This window comes from Chenopodium album, chromosome 9 (genome assembly GCF_948465745.1).
Source record: "Chenopodium album chromosome 9, dcCheAlbu1.1, whole genome shotgun sequence".
In the NCBI taxonomy this organism is placed as follows: domain Eukaryota; kingdom Viridiplantae; phylum Streptophyta; class Magnoliopsida; order Caryophyllales; family Amaranthaceae; genus Chenopodium; species Chenopodium album.
The window spans coordinates 28,976,606-28,989,534 of record NC_137842.1 but is presented as its reverse complement, the minus strand read 5'-3'; positions in this window follow the sequence as shown (position 1 = coordinate 28,989,534).

The following is a 12,929-nucleotide window of genomic DNA, read 5'->3' as shown; positions in this document are numbered from 1 at the left end:
CTTTAATAAAGAGGGTTAATATGTAAATACATATTTTGAAGGGTAAAATAGGAAGCACACTATTCATAAGAGAATTTTTGTACTTTTTATAAGGTAGGGATTTAAGCTAGCTGAATATTACAGGCCATTAGCTTTAAACCACTAAGAAAAAAAAAGCCTTTAATACTCCATTGTAGCTTAGCAGCATTCTGTCATTATTTTTCCCTTTGCAGCACATTAGAAAAAAAATCCATTTCTTCTACACCTATAATATGAATAAATAAATAAATAAATAAATGCAGAAATGGAGGAGGAAATTGATGATGGTTGTTTACGGCATGGATAACTACTAGATGAAGAAATGCTACAAAATTCTGATTCCGAAGAAAAATTAGAGTTTATGGCACAAGGCCAACATGAGCAAATTGTTCGAAAAAAGAAGCCACAACTTACAATCGCAAAGTAAAGTGAGATTGTTGATGAAATGCTAAAACTTATGCATAATGGTAGCTTACCAAAGGGTGCTTTAATTAGCAAGATTTGCTAGCCATTTTTGGATTCACAAGTCGACGACAACAAGAATATTTCAAGAAATATGCAAGCAACTGGCAGAAGGGACTATTATCGATGTCAGGAGCAAGAAATGAGGCAAGTGTGGCAGAAAAGCAAGGCAGTATAATGAGGAATTGTTACAATCAGTCCCATTATACCTCAGATGAGAGAAGTTATGCTGCTGCACTTGGCATTTCTCATGTCACACTCCACACATTAAAAAAAAGGGCAATCTTAGAACACATACAAATACAAACAAGCCAACATTGACATCAAATCACAAAATAGCAAGGCTTAGGTGGGTTTTGAATCACATACAACCAGCAACATCAACTACAAATCCAGCATTTGAAGACATGAGCAATATGATTCATATTGATAAGAAGATTTTATCTTTTGCCCAAGGAAGAAGATCCATATAGATGTCAACAATCTAGAAGGTTCAAGATAAAAGATTTATTCATGGGCATGATTGGAAAGCCATTGTATGATGCACAAGGTCATTTTATTCATGATGGGAAATATGACAGATTTCCCTTTGTGTTTCAGCAAATGGAAAAGAAAAAATGTAAAAACATAGATTCTGGAACACTTGAAACAAAGCCAATTAAGAACATAAATCGAGAAGCAATTAGGGACATATTGCTTAACAATGTGATAGCAGCCATTATAAGCAAACGGCTTGCAAACATGCCAAAGGACGTGGTTATCCAATGGGATTATGTCTGGCCACATCAAATTGTACTCCAACCAGCACAATCTCCTAATTTAAATATGCTAGATTTGGGTCTGTTCAGGGTAATTCAATTCCTATAGAACCAATATTTTCCTTAAAACTTGGATGAAATGATAGTGAAGGTCAAAGAGGCTTATCATGCATTTCCAGCAATTTTCAACAAGTATACTTGGATAACATTGCAAACATGTATGGTTGAAATACTCAAAGTGGAGGGAGGTAAAAAATACAAGATTCCAAATATGGGGAAGCATAAACTACAATGACTTGGGTTGTTACCAGAACAATTGGAGGTCAGCCAAGCCCTCATAAACCAAACAGTCAACTACCTGGAGGTCAGCCAAGCCCTTATCCAGCAAATCAGAACCAAGAAGAGACTCAGAACGAGAAAGGAGCTCAGTTAAAAGTGGATGCAGACTGGAGGGATCGGAGAATAGCCAACAGAGACTACCACACATAACCAACATTTTGTTGAAACAATGGGTTTGTAAGTTATTTTTATTAACTTTGGTTATGTGTACTTTTGTGTCTAGTAAGTGTTTGTCTATGGTAGTCATGTTAGAAGACATTTTGTCAAGGGACTGGAATTGTAGCTTATTTTAAAGTAATATGAAGTCTTTGTAGTAGTGATATGTAACTTAAATGTGATATGATGTCTTCTTACTAGGTATTTCTTTTTTTTCACATTTACCATCATGCACACATAAGTTGCAACTAAATTTCATCAAAGGGTAACTAATCCATCAGAGGGTGTAATTTTTTCAAAAAAAAAAAACCCAAATCATGTATGTTACCTCAATAGTAAGTGCACAACCCTTAAAACTGGAGCAAATCAAAGTTTGTACTAATTTTAATCAATTGAGTCCCTTCATCATTTGAATTAATAATGGGCATGATGACAATGTAAATTAGGGACTCATTCCACTAGAGACTGAAAACCAAAATAGGGACAGAGTAGGCAATAGGAAGGGACTCAATTCAGCCAATAATTAAGCAAGGCAAGGCAACAAGGAGGTACTCAATTCAATCATAATATGAAGGAACTCAATTAAGTCCATAATTAAGCAAGGCAAGGCAATAGGGAGGTAATCAATTCACTCATAACAGGTATCAATTCAATCATAATATGAAGGGACTCAATCAAGTCCATAATTAAGCAATGCAAGGCAATAGGGAGATAATCAATTAACTCATAACAGGATTGGACTGATATTAGTCCATATTTAAGCAATGCAAGGCAACATGGTGGTACTCACAGGAAGGGACTCAATTCAGTCCATAATTAAGCAAGGCAAGGCAAGGCAATAGGGAGTTACTCAATGTACTGCACACAAACTTGCAGAGAAAGTGTTCTCTCTAAAAATGTCATCGAGAACAACAACTACAAATGCTCATACACATCATTCATCAATAAAAACCCCGTATATACAAGGCAACAAAACACAAACCAATAGACAACTTGCATTGTAATAGCACGGGACTCATTCATCAACAATTAAACACAACAAAAATAAAATCTGATTTCACTAATTTAACATGTAATCCATTGCCATTCTCACCAACAACACTTCATCAATCAACCCAACAAATAATAACATAAAAATCGATAAATTAGGGATGAGAAATTGTTACCCAGAACAGGTAAATCAGTGGGAAGGGAAAATTACATCAGATTCACCAGCAACAAGGGGGGACTCTTGTTTGTCATCATCATCGTAAAATTGTGTGATCTTAGCACCAAACCCATACATTCTTCACATCCGTGCCGCAGAGACCCTAGGTATCATCTTAGGATAGAAGTTAGGTCTGGTACGGACCTGAGTTTTGGGTTTTTTCCACGACACGACCTTAACTTTCCACCCATCTCAGAAACAGACCTGGGTTGTGTCGAACCTCCAATCTTAGTGAAAAATTTGGGTTCTTTTGAACGACCAATCTCAGATTATCCGGTTTTCACCTCCCCTACCCCAACAGGTTCGCATTTCACTTCCTGTAGGCGTCGTTTGAAGTGCGCCTACGTTAAAAGCATGTTGTGAATATGCTTGGCACTCATAGGAAGTGGGAATTGACATTACGATTAGGGACAACGATTAGGGACAAATAAAGTAGAGAGCCGCCAACAAGTTTTTAAGGAACTTGTAAACCGTTCACAGATCATAAAAGGCAACCACGATAAAGGGACAACGAAGGCAACAACGATTGACCCGTGAAGGTTACACCCCATTCATAATCCATGAGATTACTAACTCCATATGGTTCGGAACCACGAAAGGAGGATCAGGGATGATGGTACGAAGTGAGTCATGGATTCACATTCGCCCGTATTGGCCTCTACTCGATTCTTATAGTGAAAAATGATTCTTGCGATCTCAAAGGCATACAAACAAAGATTCAATTTTCTCCAAACTATTATTAAGCTAAATTGGTTGAATATTAATGCACACATTATTCTAAAATATTTGTGATCACTTGATTTAATAATAAGATTAAAAAGGATCCTAAACCGGTTGTCTAAATTATCTTATTAGGCGTGATTTTCAATTACATATTCCCTTTAACATGCAATATGGTGATCATAATAATAAATAATAGAATAAACATTAATATTGGAAGCAATTCAACAATAATAGCGTTAGTCAAATTAAATATGAAACTACCTAATCATGATACTAGCAATAAGAAAATAAAATAATAGTAATTAAATTAATTAATTACTCACATTCCGCGCGTTCCTTTAAATTGCTACATCATGAATAAACTGTTAGTAACTTCAATACAAAATATAAAGTAAATGGAAATTAAATTAAATAAAAAGTAGAGTTGATTTGGTCCAAACCCTCAGTTATTTGTACCTTTCACGCCTTGGTTTAAGGACGGAACCTCGGGTTAAGTATAGACTCCTTGGAGTGCTTAGGGGAATTATTATGGAAGAATAAGGAGGCTAGAAATTAGGTTAAAGAGGGAGAAGAGAATGATTTTTGGTGTAAGGTGAGAGAGAATGATTATTGGTGCCCCGAACTGCAGAAAGGGGGGTCCTATTTATAGGGAAAATGAGCAGAGGGAACACGCGGAACCCTAAAATAATAAAAACCCTAAAAAAGTATCCCGCGACACGGAAAAGTGTACCGTGACACGGGAAATCCCACAGTCAGACGGGAAATTTTCCTGTGACACGGTACAAATTTGCGTGACACGGGAAATATTTAAGTTATGGGAAGTGAAAACGCGTTTAGGGATTACGCGAAGAAAACACGGAGCAATCCCGTGGCACGGGATGTGCACCGTGACACGGGAAAAAATGTCGTGACACGGCATTGTCCACCGTGGCACAATGCAGTGTGCCATGTCACGGTGTAAAAAGTGCGCGGAAATTACACGGAATATCCCCGTGTCACGGAATGGGCACCGTGACACGGGAAATTGCACCATGACACGGTACAAAATCCCGTGACACGGGAGAAAGTTGAGAAAAATTACAAAAATGGGCACCGTGTCACGGGAATAAGTCCCGTGACACGTCAACTTTTGCCGCGTCGCGGCATTTTTGCTGCTGCGCGGTAATTTCAGTTTTTTACCCGTTTTTAAAATAATCATAACTTTTGATCCGTAACTCGGAATAAGGCATATAATATATCATTGGAAAGCTTATCAAGTCTAATTTCCAACCCAATTGTAATAAATTAAAAATGATATGTAGATTTTAAGATATGGCCGTTTTAGTGGAAGGGTGTCGGTTTTAGGCCGAGTTTGGTGTTTTGCTCATATCTTTTTCGTTATAGCTCGAAATTGGGCTTAGAATATATGGTTGTAAAGCTTATTTAAAGGCCTATCCAGGAAAATAGTAATTGGATCAAAATTGTATAGCCATAAAATCAGTTTCTCTCAGTTTTGCGATGTGGACACGAAAAGTGGAAAATAGGTTATGGTTTAGGGAAATGAGCTAGAAATTGGATTGGTTCATGAAATATATTGGATAGAACATGGATTTAAGCACTCAAAAGATTAAATACTCAATTCGACCAATAATGGCGGTGAAAGTTGTTCATCAACGGGTTTGGTTTTGGGGAGACATTTTTAGGTGTCTACAGAAGCCCCCACTTTGACTGAGTTTGTAGAAACTTCAGTTTCGAAAACGATAGTCAAAGTAGCCGATAGGGACGGAGAATGATTAAAGACGTTCTGCGATCCTAAATCATTCTGTATACGCCAATACCTGTAGAAAAATGTTAGTTCTACAGATAAAAGAGTAAAGGGATAGAATGCTTATCTAACACCAGTGTATTGGTGGCAAATGATCTTGGTAGCTTCCTATGCTTGAAGGAATCCACCGGATGACGTCTGTTGAAACGCTTTCCATGCTTGAGGAAAGCCGATTGAGGAGTTTGGTAGTTTTCTAAGCCTGAAGAAACCTACCGGATAATACTTTCCATGCTTGAGGAAAGTCGACGTTTGAATTTGGTGTCATTTTATGCTTGAAGAAATCCACCGATGATGCTTTCCATGCTTGAGGAAAGCTGACTTGGCGGTTTTCTATACTTGAAGAAAAATCCACCGATAACGCTTTCCAAGCTTCAGGAGAGCCGACTTGGCGGTTTTCTATACTTGAAGAAAAATCCACCGATAACTCTTTCCAAGCCTGAGGAAAGCCGACTGATGAATATGGTGTCATTCTATGCTTGAAGAATTCCACCGATAATTCCTTCCATGCTTGAGGAAAGCCGATTTGGCGGTTTTCTATACTTGAAGAAAAATCTACCGGATAATACTTTCCATACTTGAGGAAAGTCGAAAGATGATGAGATTGCAAGTCTCTGTGTATCAAGAACCTTGCGTCATGAAATGATGGTGGTCCACTTGTCCCCGGACGTGGGCTGTAGATGGTCCGCTTGTCCCCGGACGTGGGCTGTAGATGGTCCGCTTGTCCTCGGACGTGGGCTGTAAATGGTCCGTTTGTACCCGGACGTGGGCTAGAGATAAAACCTGCAAAATTTAATTTGCCAATGGACTCGTATATACTGTGATTTACTTGACCACTAACTTGACCAAGTTTGACTTGATGTGACATGACATGTGTATGACTTGTGAATGTGTGTGTGTGTGTGTGTGTGTGTGTGTGTGTGTGTGTGTGTGTGTGTGTGTATGTGTGTGTGTGCAGACACAAGCAAACAAAGATGCAAAAGCAAAAATTTTCCGTCAATTTTTGTCATGAGTGGAGGGTACCGACTTTCTCCCCAAAAAGAAAGATGTGAAAACTGAACTTTTATTTTTGAACTTCCTTCCAAAAGAAAAGACGCGAAAAAAGGAAAGAAGTTTTGAGCTTCCTCGTTGAGCAAGACAAAATGAATCGCATGGATTGAGTTGCTTTTCTTGAAAGTAATGTATGCATGATGCATGTCCTTAGGCCATGAGGCTAAGTAAAATTACATCATGTGACACGATAGATGAATTAACTTAGGTCTTGGAGCTAAGCATCATTTATGGTGTAAAGAAACGATCTTGAACGTCACTTAGGTCTGGAAGCTAAGCACGTATACAGATGAAGTGATTATTGCATAATGAACGTTGCTTAGGTCAAGGAGCTAAGCACGATATGCTTTGTATGATTAAAAATCATTGATATATAAATGTTTCTCAGCACACTATGCGATGCATGAAACAATGAATATTGCTCAGGTTAGGAAGCTAAGCAAGTATACAACGTTTCTTCTAATGAATGTTATCTTGAAAGATGATGAAGCATGCGCAGTAAGGAAATAAGATATCATGATAAAGGGCTCTTAAAAGGAAGGATGATTGATATGGATATGGATGTGTGAGTGAAGTGTGTGAATGTGATACTAAGGCTGGCTGTAAGGGTTATGGCGATGGAAAGAGATGTGAGAAGAGTCAAAGATGATGACTCTTTAGGCTAAGTAGGCTAAATGATGTGGGTTCAAGTCCCCAAGTCTTGATCTAAATGGGTAGGGGTAAGCATTGGATATTCTTTGACTCGATCATGCATGGATATGAATATGAATGTGGCCGCACCTCGATGTGAGGTTGCCTACGTATCCGTTAGGAATCAGGCCGAACGTAGCTCTAACCGAACTTTGCATAAGTGTATGTACACCTCAAAGAGGTCTTTCAAGGGTTGTAATGTGGTTAAGCTGAAGGTTTAAGGAAGAAAGGGGTAAAAGGCTCAAGACCCGAGAGAATCCCCAAGATGTGTAATTTTGAATTTGAAAATTTTGAATTTTGCAAGTTTATTTTCAATATATATATATATATATATATATATATATATATATATATATATATATATATATATATATATATATATATATATATATATTTCTTCTTTTTTTCATTCTTTTGAATCAATGTAGGCAGTCTCAGATCATGCGGTCCATCACTCACTTAGCATTCATGTTTCTCAGGCACGGTACCAAGCACTCGATGACAGACGTAATTTGAGACATGTTCATATCAAAGACATTGGAACATTTGCCTTTAGACATTGTTTTATTGTTGCTTTGCTGCTTTTTTTTTTTTACTTGCTTTTTGAATATTATACAATTACACATCTTCCAATCCCAGGGTTAAGTGAATGTGGGTTGAAGAAATGAAGGCCAAACGTTAGACGAGGCTCAAAATGGTTGATGAAGAAATGGAATGTGATTGAACGGTTAACAGGGAATGACAAGGTTGCAAAGGTGCCTCAAGTCATTGGTGTACCTTGGGTTTAGTTCGGTAATTGATTTTTTAATTTTTTTTTGTTTTTTTTTTTGTTGAGAATGAATGAATGAATGAAAAATTCTATGATCGAGATGTAAAGGAAAATTGCTCATTTTATTAATGGAAAAGGTGAACTAAACACATGAAACATATAAAAATTCAAAATGGAAAACCTATGCTAGACATGAATGGGGAATGGAGATGAATGATAAAGAAAGAAATCATGAAATCTTGCACGAAGGATCTGCTGTGCGCCTTGTGTTCATTACTTCTTGCCGCCTGGAGGGACAGGAAGTTTGTTTGCATCCACCAAGTCTTGAATGACGTCCTTCAAGTTCCAACATTGCTCCGTAGTGTGGCCCCTTCCTTGATGGTACTTGCAATGGGCATTGGGATTCCATTTGGCGCTCCTTTCTTCAAGTTTTGGCTCTGGAAATGGCCCATTAGGTGTGATCAAGCCTTGACTGTAAAGGCGATCAAAGGCCGCATCATAAGTCATTCCTAAAGGAGTGTAAGTTCTTTTCTTCTTGGGCAATGGAGTATCAAGAGCTAACACTTCATTGAGATCAACTAAGCTTATATTTTTGGTAGTATTTTCGTGCTTAGAAGACGAAGAAGAAGGATGGTCGTTCTTCTTGTTTTTCCAAGTGTTATTATTGTTACTACCAGCAGTCTTTATTAGCTCATCCTTGATATTGATGCCGATGTCGTATACAGCTTCGAAAGTGTTCAGTGGAAGAAATTTGAGATGTTCCCTATATTTATGAGTCAGATTTTGAATAAAGAGGCGAACCATCTCTCTTTCTTTGGGGGGATCTACTAAGAGTGAAGCTGTTTCCCTCCACCTGTTCAGGTAAGCGGTGAAGCCTTCATTCTCTTTCTGTTTGAGAATGGAGAGTTCACGTTCAGAAGTTTTAGTTTGAATGTTACACTTGTAACGATTCATGAAACTGTCGGTGACATCTTGCCAAGTCGCAGTATGCTTGGCATCTAAGGAATAAAACCATTGTTGGCAAGCATGTTCTAAGGAGAGAGGGAACACCGTAGGGAAGAGTGTTACGTCCAATCCCTTAAGAGTCATGGTTGCAGAGAACGCCTTCAAATGGAATATTGGCACTACTACAAAAATGGCCTAAGGAACCACTCCAAAGGCACCATATAATTAAAATATTCGGTTTCTTAGATAAAGAAACCTCAATTGAAAGAAATCCGGTTTCTTAGGTAAAAATAAGAAACCGCATAACCATAATTCTGGTTTCTTAGATTCCTATTTAATATTTGATTTTTAAAACAGGTAATTGTTTAAAAAAAAAAATCTAAATTAAAAACCTAATCTATTTGTAGAAATTAATAACCACCCACCTCCCCCTTATACCGCCGTTCTCCATTTTGTTTCTCAACTTTCATTCCTCCCTCATCTCTATAATTCATCAAAAAAGTTTACTCATTGTTTTCTCAGTCGAAATACTTAATTATTCATCAATTTTATTACTATCTCCAAGCAATTGTTGCACAACTTCTAGATCTCCCTCTTTATCAATGATATTCGTCGTCTCTTGTTCGTCATATTCACCGTCATCTACTCGTTGTGCTATCATACCTGTTCGTCTTCCTTCAACCTCTAAACTTGGTAAAAATATTTGTCCATTTAAAATTTAATCATTTTTCATTGATTAATTTATTCTTTCGGTTGAAATTCGCTGAATTTGGCAACCTTAACTTTATACTTAGTTTTTATAATGCTGCATCATCGTATTATTGAATTGCATTTTATTTTTTTTGAATTGAAAGTGTATTGCTGCAATTTTGTTGATACTAGATTCTATTGTTTTTATAATTTGATACATATTATATGTTCTTGAATTTGCAGAGAAATGATGTTGAATATGACCAAGCCAGGATGAAAGAGTCATATGTTTTGTTGAAGGAAGCAAAATGTAGAAGATTAATACTAATAAATTAAATTGTTTCAAGTTGGAGGTTGTAATTTTAGTATTATTAGTTACTTAAATTATGTAATTTTTTTGTATTTGTATCACTGTATACTTCATACGAAGAGATTTGTACAATTTTATGCTTAGAATTTTACCATTAATGTTAGATTTTAATTAATCATTCACCTTTTTATTAATCAAAATATACCAGTATTGCGTGTTGAGAACTAATCATGGACGTAGAAAAAAATTTGATTCAGCGTTATTGTTAATTTTTTTTTAAAAAAAAATGGCAAAGAGACTGGTTAATTATACAAGCTGGTTTCTTTGACTGTATCAAAGAAACCGGTGAGCCAAAAATTACGATGCCTTTGTTTCAGTAATTTAATGCTTTTTTAGGGACCTAAGAAACCGGATGTCACGTAGAACTGGTCTTTTTGATTAGTCTAAGAAACCGAACAAAAAGTAAGGTCTCTTATGCTAAGAGACCTACTACCTAGGCACCAAACCTTTTTCGGTTTCTTAGCTATATTTTGTCCGGTCTCTTAGGCCATTTTTGTAGTAGTGTGGATTGTCAGTAGGCTTGAAATTTGGAATATCAGCAGTGGAGAACTTTTCAGGGAGCCTGTCCTTCACATCCAAAGGAGTGGGAGGCCGTTCCACATAAGTGAAATCCTCAGAATTCTTACTCATTTGTTCCTTCAGTTTGTCAAGGGTGGAAACAGTGACCTTGTTTTGTTCCATGGTAGTGACCCTAGTTATAAGGGTTTGCATCATGGCAGACAGTGCCTCGATGGATTTGTTGATATTCTCAATATCTTCTTTAGTGGCCATTGAAAGGTGATGCATAATGGAGATGGCAAAGTTCTCTTTGAACGCCTATTAGATCTGAGAGATTGTTGCGGTAATGACTCGAACCGTATTAATCTATCCCTGTTCCTTGACCAAGTACTGTGAAATAAAAATAATTCACTTAATTGTTTGACTCATTGCTCAAGATAGGAAAGGAAGGAAAAAATAGACATTTGAAAACAGGTGAGAAAATTCCACTCATTTTTTTATTATGACGAAAAAAAAAGTGCATGAACCTAATATACGATCATAAACGACCTAGTGCACGACTCGAGTCGGAACATAAAGAAAGTGTGTGGACTATACTTGACTCGTGAGTGACTAAGCGATGTCATAATACTCGCGGTATGATCGTATGGCTAGACATGTGAACAATAACCAAAATGACTGACGCGAGGACCAAATTAACACAGACGACTTAAAAAAAGTTGATTGGACTTATTTCAAGGGCACCGTGACACGGAAAACTAGACAGTGTCACGTGACAAGCTGCCGTGACGCGGTGGTTTTTTTTTTTTTTTTTTTTTTTTTTTTTTGCTGCAGGTCCACCGCGCCACGGTGGACTGTGCCGTGGCACGGGAATTTTTACTGGGCCACGGGAAACTCCACCGTGCCACGGTGGATGCTGACGTGGCACAGGGATTTTTTTTTTTTCCTTTTTTTTTTTTTTTTTTTTTTTTTTTGGAAATCCACCGTGTCACGGTGAAAATTTGCCGTGACACGGTAGAGTTTCCCATGGCGCGGCAGATTTTTTTTTTTTTTTTTTTGCTAATTACTAACTGAGTACGGTCCATTGGCAATCGTTAGTCATAAAATAATCCACCATAGACAAAGAAAGATCGTTAAGGTTAGGATCAAAACGACCAAACATAAAACACGTAGGCACAATGATGCAAAGAATAGTTCGCAACCTAAGGTCAAGTTCTATGTTCGACTATGGTCAAGTTTATTTGGTGTCAATAGGGTACCATGGTTAAGAGTTTGGACGCGTTAGCAAGGCAGCCTCCCTTGAGGGTGTATGCCAACGGGCGGCTCCGCGAGTTCGTGATGAAATCGAACTCGACTCCATGGTTTGGGTGGATTTAATAACTCGGATGAACCCTTATTGCCATGAGCGTTTTTGGGTTGATAGAGCTTAAATCCCCCGGGGCTAAGACGTATGTAGAACACATACGTTTTTTCAGAAAAATCAAAGGAAGTTGACTGTGAGAAGAGAAAATAAGCCACCAGACTGATTTAGGACTATCGTGACACGGCAAAGATTCCCGTGCCACGGTACGGCACACCGTCAGACGGTGCACTGTACCGTGACACGGCAGATTTTGCCGTGGCACGGCAGTCAGAAAATCTGACTGGTGCCCTGTTTTCCTTCGTACGCAATCAAGTTATTCAATTTTTCCTACGGGACAGACCAAAATGCGACGTTAAAACGTCTATGCAGATGCAAAAATGCCAAATTACTCACAGGAATATTTTTTCAAGAATCTTTCAAGTCTCATCCACTCATCTTAATTAAATACCGATCACTTAAATCGATAAATAATCAAGAATCCTCCCCAGTGGAGTCGCCAAATTGTAGGCGTCGTTTGAAGTGCGCCTACGTTAAAAGCATGTTGTGAATATGCTTGGCACTCATAGGAAGTGGGAATTGACATTACGATTAGGGACAACGATTAGGGACAAATAAAGTAGGGAGCCGCCAACAAGTTTTTAAGGAACTTGTAAACCGTTCACGGATCATAAAAGGCAACCACGATAAAGGGACAACAAAGGCAACAACGATTGACCCGTGAAGGTTACACCCCATTCATAATCCATGAGATTACTAACTCCATATGGTTCGGAACCAAGAAAGGAGGATCGGGGATGATGGTACGAAGTGAGTCATGGAGTCCCATTCGCCCGTATTGGCCTCTACTCGATTCTTATAGTGAAAAATGATTCTTGCGATCTCAAAGGCATACAAACAAAGATTCAATTTGCTCCAAACTATTATTAAGCTAAATTGGTTGAATATTAATGCACACATTATTCTAAAATATTTGGGATCACTTGATTTAATAACAAGATTAAAAAGGATCCTAAACCGGTTGTCCAAATTATCTTATTAGGCGTGATTTTCAATTACATATTCCCTTTAACATGCAATATGGTGATCATAA